The sequence below is a fragment of the Ascaphus truei genome, chromosome 17, assembly GCF_040206685.1.
Source record: "Ascaphus truei isolate aAscTru1 chromosome 17, aAscTru1.hap1, whole genome shotgun sequence".
Lineage (NCBI taxonomy): Eukaryota > Metazoa > Chordata > Amphibia > Anura > Ascaphidae > Ascaphus > Ascaphus truei.
Window position 1 is genome coordinate 19745389 of NC_134499.1, and position 15231 is coordinate 19760619.

Below are 15231 nucleotides of genomic sequence, written 5' to 3' on the forward strand. Positions count from 1 at the left end.
CTCCCCCACACATCCACATATCCGTCCTCTCCCCACTCATCCCTCCTCTCCCCACTCCCACACATCCACATATCCCAACTCTCCCCACTCCCCCCCCAAATCCCCAACACATCTACATCACTCCCACCTATCCCACCCTCCCCCAACACATCCACATCACCCCCACACATCCCACCCTCCCCCAACACATCCACACATCCCACTCTCCCCCAACACATCCACACATCCCGCCCTCCCCCAACACATCCACACATCCCGCTCTCCCCCAACACATCCACATCACCCCCACACATCCCGCCCTCCCCCAACACATCCACACATCCCACCCTCCCCCAACACATCCCCCCATCCCACCCTCCCCCAACACATCCACATCACCCCCACACATCCCACCCTCCCCCAACACATCCACACATCCCGCCCTCCCCCAACACATTCGACATCCCGCCCTCCCCGAACACATCTACATCACCCCCCCACACATCCCGCCCTCCCCAACACTTCCACATTTCCTCACACATCCCGCCCTCCCCCAACACATCCGACATCCTGCCCTCCCCCAACACATCCGACATCCCGCCCTCCCCCAACACATCAACATCACTCCCACCCATCCCGCCCTCCCCCAACACATCAACATCACCCCCACACATCCCGCCCTCCCCCAACACATCCACATCACCCCCACACATCCCGCCCTCCCCCAACACTTCCACATTTCCTCACACATCCCGCCCTCCTCCAACACTCCCACACATCCCGCCCTCCCCCAACACATTCACATCACCCACACATCCCGCCCCTCCCCCAAACACATCCACAAATCCCACCCTCCCCCAACACATCCACACATCCCACCCTCCCCCAACACATCCACACATCCCGCCTTCCCCCAAACACATCCACATCACCCCCACACGTCCCGCCCTCCCCAACACATCCACATCACTCCCACCCATCCCGCCCTCCCCCAATACTCCCACACATCCCGCCCTCCCCCAAACACATCCACACATCCCACCCTCCCCCAACACATCCACACATCCCGCCCTCCCCAACACATCCGACATCCCGCCCTCCCCCAACACATCAACATCACTCCCACCCATCCCGCCCTCCCCCAACACATCAACATCACCCCCACACATCCCGCCCTCCCCCAACACATCTACATCACCCCCCCACACATCCCGCCCTCCCCAACACTTCCACATTTCCTCACACATCCTGCCCTCCCCCAACACATCCGACATCCTGCCCTCCCCCAACACATCCGACATCCCGCCCTCCCCCAACACATCAACATCACTCCCACCCATCCCGCCCTCCCCCAACACATCAACATCACCCCCACACATCCCGCCCTCCCCCAACACATCCACATCACCCCACACATCCCACCCTCCCCCAACACTTCCACATTTCCTCACACATCCCGCCCTCCCCCAACACTCCCACACATCCCGCCCTCCCCCAACACATCCCCACACCCCGCCCTCCCCAACACATCCACATCCCCCCCACATCCCGGCCTCCCCCAACAAATCCACATCACCCACACATCCCGCCCTCCCCCAAACACATCCACACATCCCACCCTCCCCCAACACATCCACATCACCCCCACACATCCCGCCCTCCCCCAACACATCCACACATCCCACCCTCCCCCAACACATCCACACATCCCGCCCTCCCCCAAACACATCACCTCCACATCCCGCCCTCCCCCAACACATCCACATCACCCCCACACATCCCGCCCTCCCTCCCCAACACATCCACATCACTCCCACCCATCCCGCCCTTCTCCAACACTCCCACACATCCCGCCCTACCCCAAACACATCCACACATCCCACCCTCCCCCAACACATCCACACATCCCGCCCTCCCCCAACACATCCACATCACCCCCACACATCCCGCCCTCCCCCAACACATCCCCCCATCCCCCAACACATCCCCCCATCCCACCCTCCCCCAACACATCCACACATCCCGCCCTCCCCCAACACATCCACATCACCCCCACACATCCCACCCTCCCCCAACACATCCACACATCCCGCCCTCCCCCAAGACATTCGACTTCCCGCCCTCCCCGAACACATCTACATCACCCCCCCACACATCCCGCCCTCCCCAACACTTCCACATTTCCTCACACATCCCGCCCTCCCCCAACACATCCGACATCCCGCCCTCCCCCAACACATCAACATCACTCCCACCCATCCCGCCCTCCCCCAACACATCCACATCACCCCCACACATCCCGCCCTCCCCCAACACATCCACATCACCCCACACATCCCGCCCTCCCCCAACACTTCCACATTTCCTCACACATCCCGCCCTCCCCCAACACTCCCACACATCCCCCCCTCCCCCAACACATCCACATCACCCCCCACATCTCGCCCTCCCCCAACAAATCCACATCACCCACACATCCCGCCCTCCCCCAAACACATCCACACATCCCACCCTCCCCCAACACATCCACACATCCCACCCTCCCCCAACACATCCACACATCCCACCCTCCCCCAACACATCCACACATCCTGCCCTCCCCCAAACACATCAACCCCACATCCCTTCCTCCCCCAACACATCCACATCACCCCCACACGTCCCGCCCTCAACAACACTCCCACACATCCCACCCTCCCCCAAACACATCCACACATCCCACCCTCCCCCAACACATCCACACATCCCGCCCTCCCCCAACACATCCACATCACCCCCACATCCCGCCCTCCCCCAACACATCCACATCACCCCCACATCCCGCCCTCCACCAACATCCCGCCCTCCCCCAACACATCCACACATCCCGCCCTCCCCCAACACATCCGACATCCTGCCCTCCCCCAACACATCCGACATCCCGCCCTCCCCCAACACATCAACATCACCCCCACACATCCCGCCCTCCCCCAACACATCCACATCACCCCCACACATCTCACCCTCCCCCAACACATCCACACATCCCACCCTCCCTCAACACATCCACACATCCCGCCCTCCCCCAAACACATCACCTCCACATCCCGCCCTCCCCCAACACATCCACATCACCCCCACACATCTCACCTTCCCCCAACACTTCCACATTTCCTCACACATCCCGCCCTCCCCCAACACATCCCCACACCCCGCCCTCCCCAACACATCCACATCCCCCCCACATCCCGCCCTCCCCCAACAAATCCACATCACCCACACATCCCGCCCTCCCCCAAACACATCACCCCCACACATCCCGCCCTCCCCCAAACACATCACCCCCACATCCCGCCCTCCCCCAAACACATCACCCCCACATCCCGCCCTCCCCAAACACATCCACACATCTCGCCCTCCCCCAACACATCCACATCACCCCCACACATCCCGCCCTCCCCCAACACATCCACACATCCCACCCTCCCTCAACACATCCACACATCCCGCCCTCCCCCAAACACATCACCTCCACATCCCGCCCTCCCCCAACACATCCACATCACCCCCACACATCCCGCCCTCCCCAACACATCCACATCACTCCCACCCATCCCGCCCTTCTCCAACACTCCCACACATCCAGCCCTCCCCCAAACACATCCACACATCCCACCCTCCCCCAACACATCCACACATCCCGCCCTCCCCCAAACACATCACCCCCACATCCCGCCCTCCCCAACACATCCACATCACTCCCACCCATCCCGCCCTTCTCCAACACTCCCACACATCCCGCCCTCCCCCAAACACATCCACACATCCCACCCTCCCCCCAACACATCCACACATCCCGCACTCCCCCAACAAATCCACATCACCCACACATCCCGCCCTCCCCCAACAAATACACATCACCCACACATCCCACCCTCCCCCAACACATCCCGCCCTCCCCCAACACATCCCTTCCTCCACCAACACATCCCCCCATCCCACCCTCCCCCAACACTTCCACACATCCCGCCCTCCCCCAACACATCCACACATCCCGCCCTCCCCCAAACACATCACCCCCACATCCCGCCCTCCCCCAACACATCCACTCATCCCGCCCTCCCCTAACACATCCACTCATCCCGCCCTCCCCCAACACATCCACCCATCCCACCCTCCCCCAACACATCCACATAACTCTCACCCATCCCGCCCTCCCCCAACACATCCACATAACTCCCACACATCCCGCCCTCCCCAACACATCCACATAACTCCCACACATCCTGCCCTCCCCCAACACATCCACCCATCCCGCCCTCCCCCAACACATCCACATCACCCCCACCCATCCCACCCTCCCCCAACACATCCACATCCCACCCTCCCCCAACACATCCACATCACCCACACATCCCGCCCTCCCCCAACACATCCACACATCCCCCCATCCCGCCCTCCCCCAAACACATCCCCGCATCCCGCCCTCCCCCAACACATCCACACTCTCACCCATCCCGCCTTCCCCCAACACATCCACATCACTCCCACCCATCCCGCCCTCCCCCAACACATCCACATCACTCCCACCCATCCCGCCCTCCCCCAACACATCCACATCACTCCCACCCATCCCGCCTTCCCCCAACACATCCACATCACTCCCACCCATCCCGCCCTCCCCCAACACATGCACATCACTCCCACCCATCCGGCCCTCCCCCAACACATGCACATCACTCCCACCCATCCCGCCCTCCCCCAACACATCCCGCCCTCCCCCAACACATCCACATCACTCCCACCCATCCCGCCCTCACCCCAACACATCCACCCATCCCGCCCTCCCCCAACACATCCACATCACTCCCACCCATCCCGCCCTCCCCCAACACATCCACATCACTCCCACCCATCCCGCCCTCCCCCAACACATCCACATCACTCCCACCCATCCCGCCCTCCCCCAACACATCCACATCACTCCCACCCATCCCGCCCTCCCCCAACACATCCACATCACTCCCACCCATCCCGCCCTCCCCCAACACATCCACATCACTCCCACCCATCCCGCCCTCCCCCAACACATCCACATCACTCCCACCCATCCCGCCCTCCCCCAACACATCCACATCACTCTCACCCATCCCGCCCTCCCCCAACACATCCACACATCCCACCCTCCCCCAACACATCCACATCACCCCCACACATCCCGCCCTCCCCCAACACATCCACACATCCCTTCCTCCACCAACACATCCCCCCATCCCGCCCTCCCCCAACACATCCACACATCCCGCCCTCCCCCAACACATCCACATCACTCCCACCCATCCCGCCCTCCCCCAACACATCCACACATCCCACCCTCCCCCAACACATCCCACCCTCCCCCAACACTCCCACACATCCCGTCCTCCCCCAAACACAACACCCCCACACATCCCGCCCTCCCCCAACACATCCACATCACCCCCACATCCCGCCGTCCCCCAACACATGCACATCACTCCCACCCATCCCGCCCTCCCCCAACACATCCCGCCCTCCCCCAACACATCCACATCACTCCCACCCATCCCGCCCTCCCCCAACACATCCACATCACTCCCACCCATCCCGCCCTCCCCCAACACATCCACATCACTCCCACCCATCCCGCCCTCCCCCAACACATCCACATCACTCCCACCCATCCCGCCCTCCCCCAACACATCCACCCATCCCGCCCTCCCCCAACACATCCACATCACTCCCACCCATCCCGCCCTCCCCCAACACATCCACATCACTCCCACCCATCCCGCCCTCCCCCAACACATCCACATCACTCCCACCCATCCCGCCCTCCCCCAACACATCCACATCACTCCCACCCATCCCGCCCTCCCCCAACACATGCACATCACTCCCACCCATCCCGCCCTCCCCCAACACATCCACCCATCCCGCCCTCCCCCAACACATCCACATCACTCTCACCCATCCCGCCCTCCCCCAACACATCCACACATCCCACCCTCCCCCAACACATCCCACCCTCCCCCAACACATCCCACCCTCCCCCAACACATCCCGTCCTCCCCCAAACACAACACCCCCACACATCCCGCCCTCCCCCAACACATCCACATCACCCCCACATCCCGCCGTCCCCCAACACATCCACATCAACATCCCCCCGCTCCCCCAACACATCCACATCACCCCCACATCCACTCCCTACACCCCCCCTCATTTCCTCCATCGCCTCCCCCTCCCCCACATCACCCCCCTCATCTCCAACCCAACATCCACATCACCCCCCTCCTGCCAACACACCGACTTCCCCCCAAACATCTACCCCCAACACATCCACATCTCCCCCCAACACATCCAAAACCACCCTCAACACATCCACATCCCTCCCATCACTCCACATATCTCCCCCTCCCCCCCCCAACACCTCTGCATTCCTCCCTCCCCCAACATATCCATCACCACCCCCCCCCCCCTAACTCAGGCACCAAACACTTCATCTCCCCCCATTACATACAAAGAGAGACCTTTTTATAAGGCACCCCCTAACATTTGGTATTAGGCAGCGTTGTACTTTACTGTAATATCAGTGACACAATGTGTGACATCCTGTATTACACCGTCTGGGAGAATGGTATACGTATGTGCGTACACACACAAAGTCAAACACGCACACACACAGCGTTATACAAAAGATCTCCCCCCCCCCTCCGGCTCTGTTTGACTTTCAGCTGAATTGAGAATTTCCCAGGAAACTCTGCTGGTTTCTTTCTGAGAAAGAGAGGGGGGAGGGGGGAGAGAAAGAACAGAAAAGGGAGAGCGAGGGTAAGGCTGAGTCCCCACTAGTGCTGAGCGGGCGGCGCTTGCCGCGGTTACTTACATATATAGATATATTTAAGTCCCCGTGCGCGCGGGCACACCCGCTCACACCGCACTCGGCGCTTATGTAAACAAAAAAAACTAACTTTCTAGCGCGCTCAATGCCCCCCACCCACCCCCCGTTGGAGCAAGCATGAGCGCGCTCGGCGCCAGTGGGGACTCCATAGAGGGGCAGACCGCGCAGATTAAAAGCAGTGATCGCGTCTGTACAGCCTGCGTGCGGAAGCGAGAGGGGGCACGATGCGCGTGAAATCAGTCAAAACGGATTTCTCGCGCGATAGGGCGGTCACGTGAGCGGTTCCCAGCTCTGCGACGTCAGTGGCCGCCCATAGACACGCGCTTTCACTCAGCCTCCGCACTCCTCCGCACAGCTGCAGTGTCTATGGATGCAGCCTAAGGCTGAGTCCATAGAGACTGAAGCCGGGTGGAGGCGCGCTGAGGCTGAGGGAAAGCGGTGCTTTCCCTGGACTTAGAGAGCGCGCCGTCCGTGGGCGTCTGCAGTGATGTCACGGAGCTGGCGTGACCGGCCCTGCGCTTCCGCGAGCGAAGAATCTTAACATTTGTAAAGACGCACGCTTCCGCAGGCGTGCGGAAGCGTGCGCGAGCCCCTGCTAAAGCCGCTCTCATTGCGGCTGCAGGGGCTCAGTGCCGAGCAGTAGCGCGCCTCAGCACGGGTCAGCGCCTATGCGCTGACCATGCCCGAGGCCTAAGGCTGAGTCCCCGCTGGCGCTCAAAGCATGCGTGGCGGGTGTCCTGCATTTGCTCGCACGCGGGGGAGGAGGGGGCGGCATTGCCGAATATTGAGCGAGCGGGAAAGTATAACATTTTTATTTACCTAAACGCTGAGCGTATGTGCACACGCATACCCGTGCGCGCATCGCGTGAGCGGGGACTTGCATATATATATATATATATATATATATGCAAGTCACCTCGCCAAGCTCCGCCCGCTCAGCGGGCTCAGCGCTAGCGGGGACGCAGCCTAGGAGTGACTGAGAGGACACATCTTAAAAGGTCATATGCCCCCATTTTTCCTTCAGCCCCAACACATCCCTAATCACACGGAGGAGACCCCACACATCCCCCCCAAACGCATACGCACTTCCCCAACACCCCCCCCCCCCAAACGCATACCCGCTTTCCCAACACCCCCCCCAAATGCATACCCGTTTTCCCAACACATCCCTTATCAAACGGAGACCCCACACATCCCCCCCCCCCCCAACGCATACCCCCCTTTCCCAACACATCCCTTATCACACGGAGGAGACCCCACACATCCCCATTCAGGTGAGGATACAACAAAGCTCTCTCCCCCTCCCCCCCATATTATCTGAAGGCGAGGGTACATAAGAGCACCCCCCCCCTCCCACCTCCCCCCCATATTATCTGCAGGCGAGGGTATTCCTCTAACTAGGGTGCAAGTCTTACTGCATGGACACTAAACATTCTGAGAAATAAAGAGACATATACACAGCTGTGTTCTTATAAGGGGGGCTGTTCTTATAAGGGGGCTGTGCCTATAACAGGCATCTCTGTGTACACCCCTCCCTGTCATGTTTCTGTGTACACCCCCTCCCTGTCGTGTTTCTGTGTACGCCCCCTCCCTGTCATGTTTCTGTGTACGCCCCCTCCCTGTCATGTTTCTGTGTACGCCCCCTCCCTGTCATGTATCTGTGTACGCCCCCTTCCTGCCATGTTTCTGTGTACACCCCCTTCCTGTCATGTATCTGTGTACACCCCCTCCCTGCCATGTATCTGTGTACACCCCCCACCCCCTCCCTGCCATGTATCTGTGTACACCCCCTCCCTGTCGTGTTTCTGTGTACACCCCCTCCCTGTCATGTTTCTGTGTACGCCCCCTCCCTGTCATGTATCTGTGTACGCCCCCTTCCTGCCATGTTTCTGTGTACACCCCCTCCCCGTCATGTTTCTGTGTACACCCCTCCCCGTCATGTTTCTGTGTACGTCCCCTCCCCGTCATGTTTCTGTGTACGTCCCCTCCCCGTCATGTTTCTGTGTACACCCCCTCCCTGTCATGTATCTGTGTACGCCCCCTTCCTGCCATGTTTCTGTGTACACCCCCTCCCCGTCATGTTTCTGTGTACACCCCTCCCCGTCATGTTTCTGTGTACGTCCCCTCCCCGTCATGTTTCTGTGTACGTCCCCTCCCTGTCATGTTTCTGTGTACACCCCCTCCCTGTCATGTTTCTGTGTACGCCCCCTCCCTGCCATGTACACTGGCGACACACTTTATTCGAGCTCGGCTAGTCCCACGAATTCGGGTATACCCGGGTGTATTGAGGTTTGTGACTGTTTTCTGCCCGAGTGCGTTGAGGTATTTTCCAGGCAGGGATTGAAGCATTTTATTCCCGCTGGCTGCAATACTGCACAGTATATATATATATATACTGCATTACAATTCATGAATTTATGCCATCTGGTAGACACGCGAAGCATTGCAGCCTATTAAATCCTAATCATTATCATTTAACAGATCAGCTGCCCGTCAGCCAGGCATGAACCCAGGCTGGGAAGGCAAACGCAACGGGGCTTGTCAGAGGTGAGGAGCGGCGCATTCCAGGTATTTGCCAGGTACATACTGGGTATTTGCTCGAATAAAGTGTGTCGGTGCAGTATCTGTGTACACCCCCTCCCTGTCATGTTTCTGTGTACACCCCATCCCTGTCATGTTTCTGTGTACACCCCCTCCCTGTCATGTTTGTGTACGCCCGCTCCCTGCCATGTATCTGTGTACACCCCCTCCCTGCCATGTATCTGTGTACACCCCCTCCCTGTCATGTTTCTGTGTACACCCCCTCCCTGTCATGTTTCTGTGTACACCCCCTCCCTGTCATGTTTCTGTGTACGCCCCCACCCTGTCATGTTTCTGTGTACGCCCCCACCCTGTCATGTTTCTGTGTACACCCCCTCCCTGTCATGTTTCTGTGTACACCCCCTCCCTGTCATGTTTGTGTACGCCCGCTCCCTGCCATGTATCTGTGTACACCGCCTCCCTGCCATGTATCTGTGTACGTCCCCTCCCCGTCATGTTTCTGTGTACGTCCCCTCCCCGTCATGTTTCTGTGTACGCCCCCACCCTGTCATGTATCTGTGTACGTCCCCTCCCTGTCATGTATCTGTGTACGTCCCCTCCCTGTCATGTATCTGTGTACGCCCCCTTCCTGCCATGTTTCTGTGTACACCCCCTCCCCGTCATGTATCTGTGTACACCCCCTCCCCGTCATGTTTCTGTGTACGTCCCCTCCCCGTCATGTTTCTGTGTACGTCCCCTCCCTGTCATGTTTCTGTGTACACCCCCTCCCTGTCATGTTTGTGTACGCCCGCTCCCTGCCATGTATCTGTGTACACCCCCTCCCTGCCATGTATCTGTGTACACCCCCTCCCTGTCATGTTTCTGTGTACACCCCCTGCCTGTCATGTTTCTGTGTACGCCCCCACCCTGTCATGTTTCTGTGTACGCCCCCACCCTGTCATGTATCTGTGTACGCCCCCTCCCTGTCATGTTTCTGTGTACGCCCCCACCCTGTCATGTATCTGTGTACACCCCCTCCCTGTCATGTTTGTGTACGCCCGCTCCCTGCCATGTATCTGTGTACACCCCCTCCCTGCCATGTATCTGTGTACACCCCCTCCCTGTCATGTTTCTGTGTACACCCCCTCCCTGTCATGTTTCTGTGTACGCCCCCTCCCTGTCATGTTTCTGTGTACACCCCCTCCCTGTCATGTTTCTGTGTACGCCCCCACCCTGTCATGTTTCTGTGTACGCCCCCACCCTGTCATGTTTCTGTGTACACCCCCTCCCTGTCATGTTTCTGTGTACACCCCCTCCCTGTCATGTTTGTCTACGCCCGCTCCCTGCCATGTATCTGTGTACGCCCCCTCCCTGTCATGTTTCTGTGTACACCCCCTCCCTGTCATGTTTCTGTGTACGCCCCCACCCTGTCATGTTTCTGTGTACGCCCCCACCCTGTCATGTTTCTGTGTACGCCCCCACCCTGTCATGTATCTGTGTACGCCCCCACCCTGTCATGTATCTGTGTACGCCCCCTCCCTGTCATGTTTCTGTGTACACCCCCTCCCTGTCATGTTTCTGTGTACACCCCCTCCCTGTCATGTTTGTGTACGCCCCCTCCCTGTCATGTTTCTGTGTACACCCCCTCCCTGTCATGTTTCTGTGTACGCCCCCACCCTGTCATGTTTCTGTGTACGCCCCCACCCTGTCATGTTTCTGTGTACACCCCCTCCCTGTCATGTTTCTGTGTACACCCCCTCCCTGTCATGTTTCTGTGTACACCCCCACCCTGTCATGTTTCTGTGTACACCCCCTCCGTCATGTTTCTGTGTACGCCCCCTTCCTGTCATGTTTGTGTACGCCCGCTCCCTGCCATGTATCTGTGTACACCCCCTCCCTGTCATGTTTCTGTGTACACCCCCTCCCTGTCATGTTTCTGTGTACACCCCCTCCCTGTCATGTTTCTGTGTACACCCCCTCCCTGTCATGTTTCTGTGTACACCCCCACCCTGTCATGTTTCTGTGTACACCCCCTCCCTGTCATGTTTCTGTGTACGCCCCCTCCCTGTCATGTTTGTGTACGCCCGCTCCCTGCCATGTATCTGTGTACACCCCCTCCGTCATGTTTCTGTGTACACCCCCTCCCTGTCATGTTTCTGTGTACACCCCCTCCCTGTCATGTTTCTGTGTACACCCCCTCCCTGTCATGTTTCTGTGTACACCCCCTCCCTGTCATGTTTCTGTGTACGCCCCCTCCCTGTCAGTTCTCTGAACTCGCTCCTTTCTAAGAAATACAAATACAGCCGGGGGCGTGAGCAGCCGGGGCCTCCAGCCAATCACAGAGCAGCCTGCAAGCGCTTCCCAGGAAGCCTGGAACAGGGAGAATCCCTCCCGGTTTCCTGGGAACTGACACACTGAAGCACAGCTCTCTCTCACCGGGGGAGGAGGGGGGAGCACAGCTCTCACACACCGGGGGAGGAGGGGGGAGCACAGCCCTCTCACACACCAGGGGAGGAGGGGGGAGCACAGCTCTCTCTCACCGGGGGAGGAGGGGGGAGCACAGCTCTCACACACCGGGGGAGGAGGGGGGAGCACAGCCCTCTCACACACCGGGGGAGGAGGGGGGAGCACAGCTCTCACACGCCGGGGGAGGAGGGGGGAGCACAGCACTCTCTCACACCGGGGGAGGAGGGGGGAGCACAGCTCTCACACACACCGGGGGAGGAGGGGGGAGCACAGCTCTCTCTCACACCGGGGGGAGGAGGGGGGGAGCACAGCTCTCTCTCACACCGGGGGAGGAGGGGGGAGCACAGCTCTCACACACACCGGGGGAGGAGGGGGGAGCACAGCACTCTCTCTCTCACCGGGGGAGGAGGGGGGGAGCACAGCTCTCACACACCGGGGGAGGAGGGGGGGAGCACAGCTCTCTCACACACCGGGGGAGGAGGGGGGGAGCACAGCTCTCTCACACACCGGGGGAGGAGGGGGGGAGCACAGCTCTCACACACACCGGGGGAGGAGGGGGGAGCACAGCACTCTCTCTCTCACCGGGGGAGGAGGGGGGGAGCACAGCTCTCACACACCGGGGGAGGAGGGGGGGAGCACAGCTCTCTCACACACCGGGGGAGGAGGGGGGGAGCACAGCTCTCTCACACACCGGGGGAGGAGGGGGGGGAGCACAGCTCTCTCACACACCGGGGGAGGAGGGGGGAGCACAGCTCTCTCTCACCGGGGGAGGAGGGGGGAGCACAGCTCTCACACACCGGGGGAGGAGGGGGGAGCACAGCTCTCACACACCGGGGGAGGAGGGGGGAGCACAGCCCTCTCACACACCGGGGGAGGAGGGGGGAGCACAGCTCTCACACACCGGGGGAGGAGGGGGGAGCACAGCACTCTCTCACACCGGGGGAGGAGGGGGGAGCACAGCTCTCACACACACCGGGGGAGGAGGGGGGAGCACAGCTCTCTCTCACACCGGGGGGAGGAGGGGGGGAGCACAGCTCTCTCTCACACCGGGGGAGGAGGGGGGAGCACAGCTCTCTCACACACCGGGGGAGGAGGGGGGAGCACAGCTCTCTCACACACCCGGGGGAGGAGGGGGGGAGCACAGCTCTCACACACACCGGGGGAGGAGGGGGGAGCACAGCACTCTCTCTCTCACCGGGGGAGGAGGGGGGGAGCACAGCTCTCACACACCGGGGGAGGAGGGGGGGAGCACAGCTCTCTCACACACCGGGGGAGGAGGGGGGGAGCACAGCTCTCTCACACACCGGGGGAGGAGGGGGGGAGCACAGCTCTCTCACACACCGGGGGAGGAGGGGGGGAGCACAGCTCTCTCACACACCGGGAGAGGAGGGGGGGGGAGCACAGCACTCTCTCACACCGGGGGAGGAGGGGGGAGCACAGCACTCTCACACACCGGGGGAGGAGGGGGGAGCACAGCTCTCTCACACACCGGGGGAGGAGGGGGGAGCACAGCTCTCTCTCTCACCGGGGGAGGAGGGGGGAGCACAGCTTTCACACACCGGGGGAGGAGGGGGGGAGCACAGCCCTCTCTCACACCGGGGGGGAGGGGGGGAGCACAGCTCTCTCACACACCGGGGGAGGAGGGGGGGGAGCACAGCTCTCTCACACCGGGGGAGGAGGGGGGGAGCACAACTCTCTCTCACACCGGGGGAGGAGGGGGGGAGCACAGCTCTCTCTCACACCGGGGGAGGAGGGGGGGGAGCACAGCACTCTCTCACACCAGGGGAGGAGGGGGGAGCACAGCACTCTCACACACCGGGGGAGTTGGGGGGAGCACAGCTCTCTCACACACCGGGGGAGGAGGGGGGAGCACAGCTCTCTCACCGGGGGAGGAGGGGGGAGCACAGCTTTCACACACCGGGGGAGGAGGGGGGAGCACAGCCCTCTCTCACACCGGGGGAGGAGGGGGGAAGCACAGCTCTCTCACACACCGGGGGAGGAGGGGGGGGGAGCACAGCTCTCTCACACCGGGGGAGGAGGGGGGGGGAGCACAGCTCTCTCTCACACCGGGGGAGGAGGGGGGGAGCACAGCTCTCTCCTAAACCGGGCGAGGAGGGGGGGAGCACAGCTCTCTCACACCGGGGGAGGAGGGGGGAGCACAGCCCTCTCACACACGGGGGGGGAGGGGGAGCACAGCTCTCTCTCACCGGGGGAGGAGGGGGGGGGAGCACAGCTCTCTCTCACACACCGGGGGAGGAGGGGGGAGCACAGCTCTCTCACACACCGGGGGAGGAGGGGGGGAGCACAGCTCTCTCTCACACCGGGGGAGGAGGGGGGGAGCACAGCTCTCTCTCCTAAACCGGGCGAGGAGGGGGGGAGCACAGCTCTCTCACACACCGGGGGAGGAGGGGGGAGCACAGCTCTCTCACACACCTGGGGAGGAGGGGGGGAGCACAGCTCTCTCACACACCTGGGGAGGAGGGGGGGGGCACAGCTCTCTCACACACCGGGGGAGGAGGGGGGGAGCACAGCTCTCACACACCGGGGGAGGAGGGGGGGAGCACAGCTCTCTCACACACCGGGGGAGGAGGAGGGAGCACAGCTCTCTCACACACTGGGGGAGGAGGGGGGGAGCACAGCTCTCTCACACACCGGGGGAGATGGGGGGGGGGGGAGCACAGCAGACTGGTCCTTCGCTACATCCATCTTGTATCAGCCTGAGTCTAGGGTTGAAGCACCGCCTTTGTAGTGTCCCCTTTTGCAAAGGTTCCTGAGCATCCTGCTGTCTATCAGCTCCCCCTGCCCGGACTCTGTGCCGCTCTGTGCCCTTGTTCTGCTTATCCTGAAGATGCATCTCTGTCTTCTTCCTCTTGTGCTCAGTCTCCCTTACCCTGCAGAAGAGCCTGAACCTCGGGCAGCTCATTGCGTTCCCTCGCCAGTGACTGTTTGGCCTTCTCTTGTGCAGACAGCGACTCCGCTTTAGCGGTGATGGCTTTTGAACCTTTTTCCATCAGCGTAACTTCAGTGTTGGGTTTCACACCATTTATCTTCAGCACTTCAATTTGGGTGGGATTCTTATTAACCTTATTAAGTAGCATTGGGCTTCTCTGTTGTTTGTTGTATAGATATGGCACGCTCAATAGCTCTCCTTTTTGACACTTATAAACATATATATTTTGTGGGGGCTCAGGGGTTCCCAAAAAGAGCTTGCTGGGGTTCTGTGTTTTGTTCTCTCACTCTCTTTACCAGCTTCCGTTAGCTGGGGAGCACACCTGTCTGCCCCAACTTTTCTGGGGAAAACAGTCTCCCTCTCTGGCTCACAGTATGCCAGCTTCCTGTGTCTTTTGAACCTGCAGTCTCTCAGGAAT